Source organism: Nannobrachium achirus (genome assembly GCF_963921795.1).
Source record: "Nannobrachium achirus genome assembly, chromosome: 10".
NCBI classification, from domain to species: Eukaryota; Metazoa; Chordata; class Actinopteri; order Myctophiformes; family Myctophidae; genus Nannobrachium; species Nannobrachium achirus.
In genome coordinates, this window is record NC_137819.1 from 53,491,916 (window position 1) to 53,508,080 (window position 16,165).

The 16,165-nt window shown below is 42.8% G+C and overlaps 1 pseudogene across 1 annotated transcript; it reads right to left on the bottom strand.

Moving 5' to 3' along the window:
• Window positions 1-2,680: 2,680 nt before the first annotated feature.
• LOC308293156 (alpha-taxilin-like) lies at window positions 2,681-15,110 on the bottom strand (annotated as a pseudogene). Its single transcript, XR_013963358.1, has 9 exons — window positions 15,013-15,110; window positions 7,570-7,662; window positions 6,927-6,997; window positions 5,726-5,827; window positions 5,023-5,142; window positions 4,854-4,928; window positions 3,757-3,849; window positions 3,557-3,652; window positions 2,681-2,998 (listed from the first exon to the last, which is right to left on the bottom strand). The product of XR_013963358.1 is annotated as an alpha-taxilin-like (transcript).
• Window positions 15,111-16,165: the final 1,055 nt, after the last annotated feature.

Genomic DNA, 16,165 nt, shown 5'->3' on the forward strand with positions numbered 1-16,165 from the left:
TGGAATGAGATTTCCAGATTTGGAGATAATATAAACCTTATTATTTGATCCACCACAGGGTCTCTTCCCAATGGGACGTGCATCAAGGACCTTCCTAGGAAGGCGCTCGGGGGGCATCCGTACTACAGTAGATGCCGGAACCACCTAAGCTGACTCCTTTCCAAGTGTAGGAGCAATGGTTCTACTCCAAGTCTCTCTTGGGTGACTGAACATGTGAGATCCAAGACCCTCCTGCACCCCCCCAAACGTCCCTTTTAAGGGCCACCTTCCTCTCCTTTTGCTGTGACCTTGCCGTGGTGGAGAGGCTTAGTGATTCAGTGACTCTGGGACCTATGCTGGTGGAGGTTGATCCTGACAGGTTTAACCACACCGCATTGGTCACAGGAGAGAGTCCAAACTAACAACAGCAAAACCTCTTTCTTTAATGAGGTGTGAACTAAGGAAATGTTACCATAGTTTAACAAATCACACCTAGTGTGAAGTGAGCAGTGCTATTTGAGTTCATTTCATTAAGCGTCCAGATGTATAGGCCACACTTCATGTCCCCAGACAAAGTCAGATGTTGGAGCTTAGCTCCTTCCAGGAGCACCTCTCACATCATAAACAGTTAGAAATAAAAAATGTGCATATACCCTCTACACAATTAAACTTTACGTTGGTTTGTTTATTGCTGAGTGAGAAAACAATGTTTCACATTAAGTTAATCATCTGGGACCCTCCAAAATAATTTGGGGATCTAGACGATTGTGTGTGTGTGTGTGTGTGTGTGTTTTTTTTAAACAAATGCAAGGGTGCCAATACTTTTAGCCACTACTGTATACAATTCTGGAAACTTTGTGCTTGTCCTGTAACATCGAATGGTTTTAGCCAATACCTGTGCTTCAGAGATGGCGACACATGCAACATCCACTTTGTTAGAATGAGCAATATGTTGTAAAGAGTCATATCAGGCAAAATCACATTCACGGTTGCATCGTTTATTTATCAAGAAACATAATATACAAGGCCAGATAAAAGAACTGCAAAGTAGTCAAAAAGGGAAACAATCTTTGGTTCTTGTCAATCATGGACATGGTGAGTCTGTAGTGTGTAACCGACCGTGGAAGAAATGTTTGCGTTACAAAGTTAATATATCATTAGTGGCTGAAATGACCACACCAATGACATCAAGTAACCCAAGCATCATGTCTGTGGAGTGTTATGAAATTAACATTACATTGACTGTGTCTTACTGTGATTTACACACAATCATACGCCACCCAATCCTAATTTGAGCAAAAGCATTCTTTTAAATCATTACAAATTCCTTTATTTACCTTTTCCAAAGGCTTGATCTAAAGTTATTCGAGTGCCAGTGTCACACGCCCAAAGTAGCAGACCTGCAATCTCACGAGTCACACAGAGTCACGTTGTGAGCTTGAATATCAGCAATGTTTGGCAAGCGGCAACAACAGGCAAATAAGTATAAATCAGGCTATAAACTGAACACACATGTACATGTAGGAGTTAATGGCTAATGAATATACATTCCCGGTTAAGTGCTTGTTGTGTCAGAATGCCACAAAACAAAACCACATGACAAGGGTTGCATAGAGATCCTATAACATTCTCGTATATATTATACCAGTACTACTGCAATGACCCGAGGTGGGTGTCCAACAGCTTAAGTAATTTGCCCAAAAAATTATACGGACTGATTTACAAAAGATGGACTTAACTGGCCTAAAATTGGAATTGAAACTGAAATCGGTCACGTCGTGACCGCAAGAACAGCCAACAGACAAAGGAAATCGACCGATACAAAGCGAGCAAAGGAAAAAGACAACAATTAGGAATGGAAAGTTGTTCCAAATACAATACCTTCATAAATGATCTCAAGTATGAAAAATAGACTGATTTATTTTTATAGTGGTGTTTTTCCAAGATACACACTTTAAAAATTGTAAACAATAAATACAATCCACAAGATGAGAAGCACAATGCAACTAAACAAATCAGAAAAAAGAAACGTCTGCAACCCTAAAATGGTCTGCAAATTGATACAAACTCAAACTTCAGGAAGATGTGATGTTCTAACAAAACTTATACTGCCTGAAAAAAATAAGCAAACCTAGATCAAAATGAAAATGTAATTTCTAAATTTCCCCAGATCACTTGCCATCTGCAAGTATTGTACTGACTAAATACATTAATAAATTGCCACCTGTATTGAAGCCAAGGTTGTGCTACTAGATGCGGCCTTTACAATACTGCAAACTACAAACAATATCCGACACACATGAACACGTACAGGTGGAACGCAGGAACACAAATTACATAGGAATGGACTATTTTCTGTGACTTTTGCCATCCTGAGCAGCATTGACTCTCTTATCTTGCACAAATATCTCTGCAGTTTGTGCATCATGCGTGGAATGTGAAGCAAAACAAAAAAAAAAGAAAAAAGAACAGGACAGAAACAAGAGATGCAGGATAAGATCTATCCCTTAGAAGGCACAATCTCCCCTTCGTTACTGTGAAACCCCAGACACATTCGGAAGGACACGAGTAAACTCTACCACCATCGCTGTCAAACCAGATAAAAGCAACAACTGCTACTGAAACGGCGCTTAGTAGCAGAGGCTCGCACGCTAGCATGTGTGTGTGCGCGTGTGTGTGTGTGAGACTAGGGCTGCAAGGCTCAGTCTTGGGCAGTGAGAGACTGGGGGCATGCCTCTCCCATTAAACCCTCTGTGTCCAGCTCTGGGCCACAGTGACAAGAATGAGAGCAGGGCGTTGCGTCCGGGGCGGGGGGGATGCTGGCGACCAGGCTGGGCTCCTGAGGTAAGTCCGTTGGGGGCGGAGAGGGGGAGTTGGCCCTGGGGTCCTCCTGGGCTCCGCTGAGGTTCTGGACCTTCTTGCTGAGCTCGTTGCGTTCCACCTTCAGCGCCCGCCTCAGCTTCTCCAGCCGCTTGACTTTCCCCTGCAGGGCTTCGAACTCACGGTCCCGCATGGTTTTCTGTGCAGAGACAGTCAGTGGAAAAAAAGAAAGAAATGCAAGCCTGTATCTTGACATGTCATCCACATGCTGTGCTATTCTATATGTTTTGGATTCATCTGGAGTAGGGATGGGACGATATCAAAATATCACATCATGATTATTGTGACAACAGAAATTGCGATTTACGATATTATCGCGATAATCACAAGCCATTATCCTGGGGTGGAACATTGCCAAAAAATAGCTGATCTACAAGCTCACAACACGTCGCGATGCGTTGTGAGCTTGTAGATCGGCACCTTTTTGGCAAAGACATTTGATAGATTGAAAAAAAAAAAAAAAAAAAAAGACTATCAAGTATGTATATTGTAAGTACCTTTTACCAAATATAGAGGGGTTTTAAAAAATGGTACCGGATATGCAGCTCGGCAAATAAAAGGTGAATTGATCCCAGTGCATGACGGAGTACGATATCACGATAAATTAAATCTCCACAATACGATTATCGTGAGTGTTTTTTATCACGATAAACGATAATATCGCGTATCGTCCCATCCCTAATCTGGAGTGGCTTACCTCCTCTGCCATCTCCAGGAGAGCCTTGTTGCTGCTCTCCCATCTGGAGCGATACATGGTGGTCTCCTTCTCCAACTTCTTGATCTATTTTGTCATCTGATGATATACAATTACACATAAAAAGGAAGGTGAGCTCTTGAGAGGCTATTTTCTTTCTTTAAACCCCCCCCCCCCCCCCCACACACACACACACACATTACCTTCTCCATCTCCTGTTTGAAAGTGGTGAAGACCTCATTGCTCTTGGATAAAGTGGTTTGAAACTCCTCAAACTTCTCTGTGTAGAGTGACAGCTAGGAGGGGAGGAGGAAACCGTGAGGGTTGGTCAGGTACAATCACGTCAGAATATTTAAAGCTCCCTCCAACACGTTCTCAACAAACCATCTCCACCGTGGCTTTGGTTTGAAATTATGTCACACTGCTATGGAAACCAATGCAGAATAGAGTTTACTCTCCTCCACATGGACTTATAGCTCTAAAGCTCTAAAGGTTGGCACTGGAAAACATACAAAAATACTGGAGCGGGCTTTAATATTCAGTAGCGAAGTGTGATGTCACTTCCGTGAAATGGCGTGAAATGTCGCCCTCTACGGGGTTCATGCTGGTATTGTTTTGTATTCAAATCGCCATTGGGGAATTTGCGATCACCGCATATAAGAACTGTGTTAAAAATATAAACACACCATGCTCTCGGATTGACCCAAATGGATATGAAGCATCGACTAAGGTGGAAATGTACAGATTTACCCAAAGAGTAACACAATAAACGCTAGAAACGAGTTACAACAGGCTAGATCAGATATGAATGAATATCATAAACTATGCAGAACCCCCCCGCTGACAGAAACGCGCACATGGTGTGTTTAAATTTTTAACACAGTCCTTATATGCGGTGATCGCAGATTCCCCAATGGCAATTTGAATACAAAACAATACCAGCATGAACCCCCTAGAGGGCGACATTACGCACAAATGACGACATGGCTTTGTTTCTCTATAGCCAGACCAGACTAGATCAGAGCATAAGATCTTCAGGACAATCAGGCCTTTGTTTCAGGGAACCTAAACACAAACACTACAAAGAACTTATAGTAGGCCTGTCAAATGAATATCAGTATATTTGCTTCAATGACACCTCTACAGACTGGTTGTAGTTAGATTATTTAATTCACGTAGATGTTCTGTTTCTTTTGCATGTTATGCGTATTCCATAAGGTTATTGCTTTATCTTCAGGCGTCTTACTGGTTATCATTACTACTACTACTATCACTAGCGGTACAAAGGGTCCAGTCAAACCTGTTGCTTGAGGTGGACCTCCTGTTGTTTCATCAGCTCACACATCCTTTGAGACTCCACTGCTTCTTTCAGCAGCTGAGAACAGAGTAACCCACCAAGGAATTAGGGGACAGAACATGTGTTTATGTACAGTATGTATGTATGTATGGCACGTGGATGACTGACGTACAAACTCTTTCTCTCTGTCGTGGCGTTCCTCAGACTCCTTGAGCAGCTCCTGGGCCTGATGCAACTTAGCGTCCACCAGCTGCTGCTGGAGATCCTTGTGCTTCACCAACTTGTCTATGTGCTGGGACACGCACACACACACACAATCAGATTATAAACTCATACTACTAATACCAATGTTTTCCTAAACGCTCATCTCGACTTTCTGCTTCATCTCTCTCTCACCTAAGGCAGTGGTCCTCAACCTGTGGGTCGGTCCCCAAAATATATTTTTTGGGGGTGGGGGGGTCCCCAGATGATTAACTTAATATGCAACATTGTAAACAAAACAGCATACAGTTTGAGTGTATGGAGGGTCTATGCACATTTCTTAAGTGACAATTTGAGGACCTTTTAATACATCTAAAATGACAAATTAAATATTGGTCAGATTGTCAAATATTAGAGGCAGACATTTTGCAAATGGCCGATCTACATGCTCACAACACCTCATGAGCTTGTAGATCTGCTCTTTTCACAATAGAACTGTGTTATACAAAATGTAATGCCTCAACTCTTAGCGCTCCAGTTACAATATGATTATTTTGTGGGCAGCCTGAAAAGGTTGAGAACCACTGAACTAAGGGGTCTTCATCATACAAAAAAAAGCCCCCCAAAATTTGAAGACAACAATTCCCCCCGACAAGGGAGGCCAGAGGAAGTACCTCCTCTCGCAGCTTGTACTGTTCTATGAGCTTCTTGAGTTTCTCGGCCAGCTCCGTGTTCTCCTGCCTGAGGCTGGCGTTCCTCTCGTTGTGCTGCTCCATCTGCGTGTGGACAAGGTGAGTTTGGTGTGGAAAGGATACAGTTAGGGATGGCCAACGGCTAACCGTTACCGTTAAACCGATAAGAAATTGGTTACCGGTAAGCACTAACGGTCAATTTTGACCGATAAAAAAGAAAAGAAAAAGGAAATCAACCCATGTGTCGCACCAAAAGCCCCGTACACCAATATCTACGCAACATCAAGTCATCAACCATGCAACTACGCGCTGTGGTCACACATTTCTGGGACACCAATGGCTGTGTAACATCCAGCATTCAGGCAACTGCGAGTCTGCGACGCGAGTCATACACGCCGACCTATTCAACAAATGCTCCGTCGTCGATTGGATTTTACAAAACAGACCCCGTCACATTGAATCCCGTTTAAGAAGAGCTTAAAACACAACTTTCTAATGTTACATGTTGATGACGTGAGGAACGCTAAAGTCGTCTTGGTTACAGAGTAGGATATGCGAAAATAACAAAGCTGAGCTCAGAGTCGCAAATTCAATGATCGCTGCATCAGCACACACAAAACACGGGCGAGAGAGAAGAAAAATAATGAAATGGACATCACGTTTAGCCGATTCAACCATTCCAAAAGTTATACGATTGAAAGTTATTGTTCTACATACGAGCATCTCGCTGCGGCTGTTTAGTTAGCCGATAGCCAGGGAGTGCACAGAATGTTAGAGAGGCATGGGCTGAATGGCCTTTTGGTGGACAATTCTGTTGATAAAAGTTAAGGGCTCCAGCCCCCTTTGCTGTATGTGCGCACGTGCCTGGCACATTACAGACTGATCATTTCAATGCCCCCGTTTCTTTGCAAAAACACATTTCTTTTAGAAAACATTTGTATTCTTGTTTCTCCTAGTTTTATTGTTTGTAATGTGTAAATATGGCACTTTATTATGGGGAAAAACGGGTGTATTTTCCTTTTTTAAATCGCTAAAATAGCACATTTTTGAACACATTTCCTTAACGCATTTTGAAGAGATTTCCTTAACGGTTAACGGTTAATTAACTGATAAGGCCTTTCGGTTATCGGTTAAGAAAAAATCTCCATTTGGCCATCCCTAGATACAGTCGCAGTCGACGCACCACACAGCGCCAGTGTGTCCGTTGTAGGTGCCGAGTCGCTCGCCGTTGACAGAGTACCACACGTTGGCTACCTGAAATTCAACAGATGGAAGACAAGCATAGACACAATTATGACTCAACTTTTGGCGTTTTCTATTTATACTGTATCACACAAAGCGAGTACCTGGCACTAACAATAAGTGAACTTTCAAGAGTTCAATGAACACAGGATTTTACAGAATATTATATTGTAGTGTAAAACAAAGTACCGGTATATGGTACCAAAAGCCAGTAAACGCCATGCAGTGGAAAATGCCAAAAGTTACCAACTAGTCCATACATGTTCTTAATTTGGCCCGCAGGTTAATACTGATATATTATTGATTTCAGCTGTTACAATTCCAAACATGAAAACATGACCTGCTTTAATTCATTCATTCAATATTTATTTATTCTCGAAATTAGACTCATTTACAGTAATACATTAGAAGTAAACATCACCAGCTTGAAATTACTTACATATTAGTAGTTTGAATGACTAGTATAGTGGTCTTTTTTATGATCAATGTATTTGTATTTAAGTTCATAAAGTTAACATAGTATAACTAGATGCATTTGAAATTAAATAAACCTGAACAAGTCCATGCAAGTATTGTTGACTTACGGTGTCTTTAGCGACAGAGAAGATCAGGTCTCCTTCTCGGTTGTATTTGATTTGAGTGATGGACCTTTCATGGCCCTGGAGCAGAATGGGTTTCTGTGGGAGACGATACATAAAGAGCAGACAAAACGTTCTTAGACACAGTGTGGACAATGGCATCCAGTGTTTTCAGTAGCCAGGTAAGTATAACAGTCTGTGTTAGAGCAGACATAGCTGCAAATTGCAACACTAGATTTTTTTCTAATTATGTTGAATCTAGGGTTGCAATACTTCCCTCCCATAGGCAGCCAATGCATCAAAACAGTTTTTTTTTCTTTTTTGCTATCTGATTGTATTAGTTGCAGCTGGAATGGTAGCATTAGCGGCCCCTCTGGTCGAATGTCTGTTCGAATGCAGCGACGGTTGGGGCTACGTTTGACCAGAGAGGCCGCTAATGCTGCCATTCCGGCTGCAACTTCCAGGCTTGTAAACATTACCGGCTGACAAAACTAGCGATTTTAAGGGGTTGTTTCATGCCGCAGTTCATGTTTTATGTACCGATGTGAGGTTTTTACAGTCTGGGAGCTCGGAACTGCCGTTACTTTTTAGACAAAATTTCGTTTTGTGTGTTTCCCAGCTGTGATTTGGAGGCTGTCGCCCGATTCCAGCGGCCATGTTTCTAGGACCTCATCTCGGAGCACAACAGTACGCAGCGACGGGTGAGGTTCTATATGGGGCTAGGGGTACACACAAGCCCCCAGAACCCTGGGGGCGCCCTGAAACCAAAAGGACATGTTGGCCGTTTTGAGGTACTGCAGTTGGGTCTAATCTCATGAACGCGCATTTTGGCTCCACCCCCTCCACTCCAGACAGCTGAATCCTCTGTTCCTCTCCGGAGCGGAGAGCACCGCACCGCAGACCGCATTAAACCAGGAAATAACCATAGACTTCTTCTTATTACTTCTTATTCTGTGTTTATTAAATATAGATACCTTCCCGAATCTCTTAGTTACAACAATATTGTTCTTATAAAACTGTTGGTTTACTCATTAGTATTAGTTATTACGATTTTCGCGTTTTGTCATCTTGACAGAGGCTGTCTGCCATTGACTTTGCATTGGGTTCTGAAAAGTCCGATCTTTTTTTTAAATAGAAGCTTTACGTGAAATGTTAATGAATATTTACTATCAAAATGGGATGTAAATGCGATACATACATGGTTTGATAACCTACAAGTAGGCGAAAGCCATTTCTGAGTAGGCCTGTCTGTCTCATAGAGTTATAAGTGGGTCTGTCTCATGGCCTGTCTCCATCATCCATATTGTTATGTGTGAAGAAGGGGTCAAGTTTTACATTGTGCACACATGACACATCCAACGTTAAATTTACCAGCTTTTTGAATGACCTAATGAAATATGCACTCATGTTTGTATAGAGCCATAGAGTAATAAGAATAGAGCAGAGGGCAGGCCATATGTGATGGTTAAATAGTTCCATAACACTGTTAAAGCTAGCCTACTGAAAATGATCAAACTCTGTCTGTGACACTTACAAATGCGTAATGAAATGTATTCATTTTGGACAAAGTGCATCTAATGCATAGAGTATATATATATAATATCTAATGTGGATTTCAAAGAATGTCTCTATATGTCAACACACTGTCATCTAATAAAAATACTCTATTTCAGACTGTAGCTACTATATGAATTATATTTAAACTTGTTTCTGGAACAGAACACAACTCTAAGCTTGTCTAGAACAGACCAGTAACTTTAACTATGACTCGTTTCACCCAAGGAATCCATGCAAAATGCTAAGATTACCACACTGAATGACAACACAGGTTGATATTGTAAATCAGGTGTCTTCAACGTTTTCAGGCAACGGACCCAGATGAGATAGAGATGAAGCAGGGACCCCCACAACCTTTTCATAGATTCCATATAGTTTAATCGTCTGACCGCACAATCATCAGTGTATTTTGGATTCATGTCAATTTGTGTTTTCAGATATTTAACCACTTGAACCGTCAATACTTAATAAGCTTCACTTTCACTCTGTAATTAGTCTGCTCTTTTTCCCCTCTACACCAAAGCCCTTTGCCAAAAATAGCAGATCTACAAGCTCACTGTGAGCTTGTAGATCGGCTATTTTGGGCTAAGGTTCTCAGAATAAGGACACTAGGGTTCAAGTGGAATAGAAAAAAGTTTCTATCACACAAAGATTTGGAGGACCCCCTATAGTAACTCTGAGGACCCCCTAGGGGTCCTGGACCCCCTGTTGAAGACCCCTGTTGTAAATAATGGGAGAGTCCAAAATACCACTTCTATCCAAAGCAAGAACTTATGTCATGATAGTTGATAAACAAGTGAGCATGCAACATTGGAACTGGAGCACTCACTGTACACTCAATCAGTGTACTCTCCTGATGAGATAAAATTGTCAACCCACCTAAAATCATTTTCAGTTTATACAGCTGGAGATACAGTGACACCTGTTGCTGTACACATACTCTTATGGTAATGATTGCTATCAGAATATAGAGCTTTATTATAATTATACATTGTTCATACCATGTTGAAAATACATTTCTGAAACAACAGAATACATTCTCAGCCAATTCCCAGCCAGCCAGATCATCTTTTTGATCATATTCCATCACATTATTTTAACACCTGTGCAGTCAAATATCTGTACCTGAAAGATGATGAAACTCTACAGCTTGTAGTAGGCACACTATTATATAATAATAATAACACACTATTTTGAATGAATTTCACATGTAAAAACGTTAGACCATTGTCAATGGTGTGTATAAACCATAACAGTTAATTTCATAGAGGTATACATTAACTAATTTACCTCAGAAACTTCAAGCAATGGACTTGGTTATTAATATGGATTCCACTTTGGTAATCTATTCCAGTGTTTCTCAAACTTTCACATTTTCAAGGTCTCCCCTTAACTCTTTACAGCATACAAATGGAACCAAATTAACCAAATGTTGGTTCCATTTGTACACTGTCATTATACACTTGTATAGACCCCACAGAGTCCCTGGAATCCACTTTGAGAACCACTGATCTATTTGAAATGCATTCTGTTTGTTTGTTTACAGTGGTCGTCAACGTTTTCAGGCCAGGGACCCCCAAACTGATGGGGAGATGGAGCAGGGACCCCCTACCTTGGGGGTCCCTGCTCCATCCAACATGCATGTACAAGTGCATGGCTGTACCACTTCCATTTATAAACATACCTTAACAACTGAGAACCAATGTCAATACTATCAATCTATCACTAACAATCTGTCAATTGCACAATAATCATGTATACAAGCTATTCAAAAGAGACAGAATCATGTTTTATTTGTTATATTTAAAGACAAATTATTATTTTTCTTTCTTTTTTTAAATAAAAAAAAAATATATATAACGTTTTTTTTTTTTTTTCAACAATTTCACGGACCCCTGCAGTGTCCCCGCGGACCCCCTAGGGGTCGCGGACCCCCTGTTGAAGACCCCACTTTAGAAGGCTAATCACATATATGCAACGTAAATATAAAAATCATGTTAAATACAACCACTAAATATCAAAAATATATTAAACCCAATAATTAATTCGTTAAACCATGAAATACACAATGGTTAATTAATTCAACGTGGAGTTACACTTCCAGGCGATGCCTCAGTCCAGCGGGACGTATCGTAAGATCTAATCCGAGCAGAGTGCTTCTCAAGCGGGGAGAGGAGCTGTACTGGGCGGCGTTTCCCTTTCTTCCCCACTAGAGAGCGTTCTAAACCAACAGAGCTCGTACTCGCGGCGCTCGTTCATGACTTGAGCCAGCGCGTTCACAGTGGCAGTGCTCGTTCATGGCTTTGAGCCCAAGCGCGTCCATGAACAAATTCGATGACGCAAAATGCGTCACAGTAGACCCACTACGTCACGTTTTACTACCCGGATGGAGGGGTGAAAACGCCTCATGCGCTGGGTGAGCAACTCAATGCAAGTGGACGGGCGGGGATATATGTGTCCTCTCTATTAATATTATAACTCTATGGGTACACTGTTGAGTGACTTCCCACGAGCGCTTCCAAATCCAGCACCATCCAGAGTGTAAACCCTTACGGGTCCATTTACGCTCTCAAAAGTTAGATTTGTTAAGAAAATAAATCTGCATTACGTAATTTACAAGAAGTCTACACAATTAGGGAATCCAGAAAAACTGATATTTTTGACCAACGTTTGGCTATTATCTCTTTTATCCCACAGCAACACAGCATGGAATTGTACACAAAATATTATCCAACGACAACAAAATCTACGTTTTGTGTCTGAGAGGCTAAGGCCCTGTCCAGACGACAACGGATTTTTAATCCCCGGGGAAACCTCTACGCCTCCACACGGGCCCGTGTAAAAAAAAATGTGTGTCCACACGGTATTATCAAAACGCTATAAATCCCTGTCTGTGCGTCACCGAAGCCGGTGGCCGCGTCCCTCTGCTCCCATCATTGCAGCAGCTATCTATCTATAGGGGGTGCATCTCTCCACTCCGACCCTCTAGGGGCTATGCATCGTCCAAGTTTCACAATCTTCACACTTTAACATGCACAATTGCTATTTAAACTTTCATTTAATATAAATTCGCTAACTATTTCTAGAGCACGGGAGAGGAATCGTCGAGAGTGGTGCGCTCTCTCTCTCTCAGCATTAAACGAATGTAACTCTATCAATCAGAGAGAGAGAGAGAGAGAGAGAGAGCGAGCTTGTGCTGATCGTGGAAATAATTTAAAAGGCAGCACATGCCGTGAATAACCAACATATTCTCACCTTCAAAGCGTCAGACAACTGGTGACTGTGCTGGAATAATCCCTGCATGCGTGCGTATGTCTCCATTATGCTTGAAATCATTTAATATTGGCATTTGATATCCAAACTTTGGCAAAGAGAAGAGGCAGGCGCGTCGCGTCAGCGTTAACAAGACTAGGGCAGTAGGGCTGTATCTCGTTATTGATAATGAGCACCTTATCGATCCGGCTTATTGAGCCGATGGAAAGCTATGTGAGACATTCAGAACATAACTGGTATCTTTTGCAACTGTGAGTTCGTGGCTGACCAGTGAGTGACCACCATCTATGAAGATGACACTTGACAAGAGTAACAAATATCATTAAAACAATCATTCATTAGGGCTCCATGTCGGGAATGTGCTCATAAATATGGACATTCTACAGAGACCACCACGCCACGGGATTCTCTCATAGCAAGGAGGAGGAGGCGAGGAGCACAAGGTGACATAAGCAAGCAAAGAACTTCTCCGTTTACGGTGTCCACAAGGCAAAAGAAATACGCCCGGGTAACAAAAATGCACTGCAGCCGGAGTTTTGGAAACTATTCGGCTAGTCCTCCGTTTGCATGCGTCTGCATGTGGACACCCATGGGCGTTCGTGGCTTTACCTCCCCGGGGATTAAAAATACGTTGTCGTCTGGACAGGGCCTAAGGCCCCGTCCAGACGACAACGGATTATTTTTCACCGGGGAGGTAAAACCACGAACACCCATGGGTGTCCACATGCAGACGCATGCAAACGGAGGACTAGCCGAATAGTTTCCAAAACTCCGGCTGCAGTGCATTTTTGTTACCCGGGCGTATTTCTTTTGCCTTGTGGACACCGTAAACGGAGAAGTTCTTTGCTTGCATGCTTACGTCACCTTGTGCTCCTCGCCTCCTCCTCCTTGCTATGAGAGAATCCCGTGGCGGTCTCTGTAGAATATCCATATTTATGAGCGCATTCACGACATGTTAACATTAGAGAGCTCAGCTGTCTTGTTTAGGGATGGAGCCCTAATGAATGATTGTTTTAATGATATTTGTTACTCTTGTCAAATGTCATCTTCATAGATGGTGGTCACTGGACAGCCACGAACTCACAGTTGCAAAATATACCAGTTATATTCTGAATGTGTTGTCTCACATAGCTTTCCACCGGCTTAATACGCTGGATCGATAAGGTGCTCATTATCAATAACGAGATGCAGCCCTCGTCTTGTTAACGGAGCATATCTGACGCGACGCGCCTGCCTCTTCTCTTCGTCAAAGTTTGGATATCAACTGCCAATATCAAATGATTTCAAGCATAATGGAGACATACGCACGCATGCAGGCATTATTCCAGCCCATTCTCACCAGTTGTCTGACGCTTTGAAGGTGAGAATATGTTGATTATTCACGGCATGTGCTGCCTTTTAAATTATTTCCACGATCAGCTCAAGCACAAAAAAAGGCTCTAGTCTAGGCTGTGTAGCCTACATTATCTTCCATCTCTCTCCTATCTCTAACATGTGTGTCTGTCACTCTAATTTAGTAATAGATGCTGCTTTAACAAGTGCACTGAAGCATTCATATGATTATGTTCTCATTTCCAACTTGAGGCAACTTACTTAGAGATCAGATGTTCAAATAGGCTAAACATTTTCCAGGGACTATTACAAATTTAAAAAAGAGTCCCCATTATGCAAGTAAAGAACATTCGATTGTGATTTAATAAATAGCTATGCAACGTTCTCCTCTGCTGCACCGTTAAACGGTCCCGTCTTACAAAGCTCTCTCTCTCTCTCTCTCTCTCTCTTTGATTGATAGAGTTACATTCGTTTAATGCTGAGAGAGAGAGAGCGCACCACACTCTCGACGATTCCTCTCCCCTGCTCTAGAAATAGTTCGCGAATTTATATTAAATTAATATTTAAATAGCAATTGTGCATGTTAAAGTGTGAAGATTGTGAAACTTGGACAATGCATAGCCTATAGATAGATAGCTGCTGCAATGATTGCATGAAAGCAGGGGGACGCGGCCAGCCGGCCACCCGCTTCGGTGACGCGCAGACAGGGATTTATAGCGTTTTGATAATACCGTGTGGACACACATATTTTTCTACACGGGCCCGTGTGGAGGCGTAGAGGTTTCAAAACGAAGTCAGAAACGCCCGGGGATTTTTTAGGTATGGACAGGGCCAAAATCTCATCATCAAATGGTGGTCCGTGGCTCAAATGCTGAATAAATAACGGGCCCTTGATATGAAAACGGTTGAAACCCACTGAATTTAGCCAGTGGTTCTCACAGTGGATTCCAGGGACTCTGTGGGTTCCTTTATGGGGGTCTAAATCGACCCATACAAGTCTGACAGTGTACACAATGGAACCAAATGAACCATTTTGTACACTGTCAGAGTTAAGGGGAGACCTTGAAATGTGAACGTTTGAGAAACACTAAATTAAGCGACCACAGCTTCTGTCTGCATCTGCATGCAATGCATGCATCTCGTCGACGTTCAGTTAGCTCACACGCTAGGCTAACGTTAGCCGGGAGCGGTTAAACCGGAGCCGACAAAATCTCCACTAGATGAACAAAACACCTTCCTGGTAAACATAAATTCGGGGGGACATTTTCCACGATCTGATGTGCTCACCATCGCTGTAAAGCGGAGTCTTTCCACTCGATCCTTTGAGGTCCTGATTTCAACTCAAACAAGAGAAAAGATGAACACTCGTGTTTCAGGCGGCGGAGATGCGGAGGAAAAGGAACGCGATCACTTCCGGGTTCACTTCCAGCAAGTGATGGTTTGTTCGCGCGCCACCTGGTGGTCAGAACAGAGCACTGCTGGTGCTTTAGGACCATAGTTTAGGACGCGTGGAGATGTTGCCATGGCAACACAGATGATACACAAGCCTGCAGCACCTGTTTGTTTACAAGGTGACGTCAGAGCGTTTGCGCGTCTCTGCTGTACACAAACCGTTGCTAGGCAACAGCCAAGAGCCAATGAGCAGCGGGCAGCCAGCAGTATAAATAGAGGAGATCAGGACATTCAAATCACTTTTCTTCTTTCTTGTCACAGAGTAAGCACAGAACTGAACTGTAAGCAGCAGAGAGACGACTTATCCATTACTATGGCTGAAGTTACACTGTTGTGGTCAGACCTGGAGTGCAGCGAGGAGTGGAGGGGGATCAAGTATGAGGACTGGGTGGCCATCATGGTCGAGCACAATGAGAGGATGGAGGAGTTGTGGTCTCTTGTGGCAGAATTATTTTCCCTCAGGAAGCTGAAGGAGGAGAAGCCTCTGCAAGAGATTCAACGCCAGAAGTGCCAGAAGTGCAGGCCCGGATTGACAGTAGGGAGTAGGGGGACGATTCCCGGTGGACTGTGCCGCCTAGTGCAAAAACTGGCCTGGTGCCTCCTGAAAAAAATAAAAAGATCCCCTTTGCGCAGGCCACATATGGAGTCTCTTGTGGCAGAATTATTTTCCCTCAGGAAGCTGAAGGAGGAGAAGCCTCTGCAAGAGATTCAACGCCAGAAGTGCCAGAAGTCAAGTGGCACGCCATTCTGGATGAGAAGGAGGAGATAATGGAGGAGTGGGACTCCTCCATTATCTCTTTTGGACTCTGGCCAACTACTTTTTCCTCAAGTGAGATCTAAGACCCTTCCTGCACCCCCCCCAAACGGCCCTTTTAAGGGCCACCTTCCTCTCCTTTTGCTGTGACCTTGCCGTGGTGGAGAGGCTTAGTGATTCAGTGACTCTGGGACCTATGCTGGTGGAGGTTGATCCTGACAGGTTTAACCACAC